This window comes from Apium graveolens, chromosome 7 (genome assembly GCF_009905375.1).
Source record: "Apium graveolens cultivar Ventura chromosome 7, ASM990537v1, whole genome shotgun sequence".
In the NCBI taxonomy this organism is placed as follows: Eukaryota; Viridiplantae; Streptophyta; class Magnoliopsida; order Apiales; family Apiaceae; genus Apium; species Apium graveolens.
Window position 1 is genome coordinate 227,869,794 of NC_133653.1, and position 2,231 is coordinate 227,872,024.

A 2,231-nucleotide genomic window follows, 5' to 3' on the forward strand; every position below is an offset into this window, starting at 1 on the left:
AGAATCCACCTTCATCGTCAAAGCCTTAAGCTGAGCAGCTATAGCAGTAGCTGTATCTAACTCCAGAATTCCTACTACCTTTCCCTGAGATAGTCTCTGAGTAGGATACTGGTATTCATTAGCAGCAAACAGTTCAATCAATTCATAAGCTTCATCGTAGCTTTTAGCCCACAAGGCTCCTCCTGATGCTGCATCAAGCATGGGTCTAGAAGTAGCACCCAAACCATTATAGAAACAGTTAATGATCATCCAGTCAGGCATCCCATGGTGAGGACACTTTCTAAGCATCTTTTTATAATGATCCCAAGCCTCGTATAAAGATTCTCCAGATTGCTGAGCAAATTGAGTAAGTGCGTTTCTGATTATAGCAGTCTTCGCCATAGGGAAGAATTTAGTTAGGAACTTTTGAACAAGATCCTCGCATTTGGTGATAGACCCTGGTGGTAGAGAATGTAACCAGCACTTTGCTTTATCCCGTAGAGAGAATGGGAAAAGCCTCAACTTAATAGCATCTTCAAAAACTCCATTGAACTTGAAAGTGTCACAGATCTCGATAAAATCTCTGATGTTCACGTTGGGGTCTTCTATTGGAGAACCCCCAAACTGAACTGAGTTCTGTATCATCTGAATCGTGCTCGACTTGATCTCAAAGGTGTTAGCCGAGATGGCTGGTTGAACAATGCTAGACTGAATATCATTAATCTTTGGTTGAGAGTAGTCCATCAAAGCCTTCGGATTTGCTTCTGGTTCTCCCATTGTAATAAGTTCTTCTTCTTCCTTCTCAACTAAGATTTCTTCTTCAACTTTCTCCTCGATTATAACTTCTTCCTCAGCTTGATCCAGTGTCCTCTTATGAGACCGAGAATGCGTATGCATACACGCTCGCTAGAGTACCTGTTAGGTCACACGCACTGTAGAGGGGGTGAATACAGTGTATAATACAATCAAATCGAACTTTAAAATCTTAAGTAACAGAAAACAAACTTTATTGAAACAATAAACTCTGTTACAGTATGAAACTGTTACCTCTCAGTGATGAACAAATATCACGAGAGCTGCTAGGGTTACAATGAATAATCTTCTCGAATATGATAACACTTCTAGTGTAAACCCTATGTCTGTGTTTATATACTACACAGTTACAAGATAATCGCTAATTGATATGGAATATAATTCTGCTTCCTAAAATATATCAATCAGATATCTTTTCTTCCAAGTATTCCATTCTTCAAGGAACTCCTTCTTCATGAATATCTCTTCTTATGTTTATCTTGATCTTCTTTCCTTTAATAAGCTAATGTCCTTATCTGATCATCCTTCAGCACTTAAGTTCTGATATCTAACTTCTGATGATTATCTCCTGATAATATAAGTACTGATATCCTTAAGTCCTGACTTCCAGTATAAGTACTGATCAACGGTTAAGTACTGATTTGTCCTGTTAAGTAAGATCTGAAATCTAAACATAAATTATATTAGCCATGACATTATCAAATATATCTAACAATCTCCCCCAACTTGTAAATTAGCATAATATACAAGTTTAACAGATATTTGATGATGTCAAAAACATTAAGTACAAATGCATGAGAATTAGACTAGATAACTACAACTTACAGTCCTTAAAGCTTTACCAATATTCAACTTCTGATAACAACTTCAGTCTGTACAAATATCAGAATTTAAGCAGTTGTAGATCTTCGACTTGGCTTCATCATCTGATCTCTCTGATGTCAGGAGTTGTTCTGAGATAGTTCTTCAACAAACATTTCTCAGCATATCTGAGTTCATCAATCATTCTCCTTTTGGCATCTTTAAGCTCTGCAGTATCTTCACCAATTTGAAAGATTGCAGCTCTGAGATCATTGATCTTTGCTTTTCTTATATCCTGATCCAGTCTGATCAAATAAGCTTTATCAGACTCAAGATTGAATTCAACAGCCCTGTACCCCAGAAAGGTAGTTATAATCTTAGCAGTGTTGGGCTTCATTTCAACTATATCACCATTGTGATCTCTGTACTTTGGAACGTATGTGCTGTCAGACTTAACAAAATAAAGCCTTTTCTGTCTCTGAATCTGTTCTTTCAAATAGTTTGCAGCAGTTCCTGTTATTCTGTCATCCACTTGAAGTAAGAATAGTACATGCTCCAATTCTTCAAAATACTTCAATGGAATGGAATTTTGTCTTATATGATAAACCCTACCATCTGTCATGAAATACAACAAGATG

At 36.8% G+C, this 2,231-nt stretch overlaps 1 non-coding gene across 1 annotated transcript; it reads left to right on the forward strand.

Moving 5' to 3' along the window:
* Positions 1-259: 259 nt before the first annotated feature.
* Positions 260-366, forward strand: LOC141675348 (small nucleolar RNA R71). Its single transcript, XR_012556006.1, has one exon. It is a non-coding gene; the product is annotated as a small nucleolar RNA R71 (small nucleolar RNA).
* Positions 367-2,231: the final 1,865 nt, after the last annotated feature.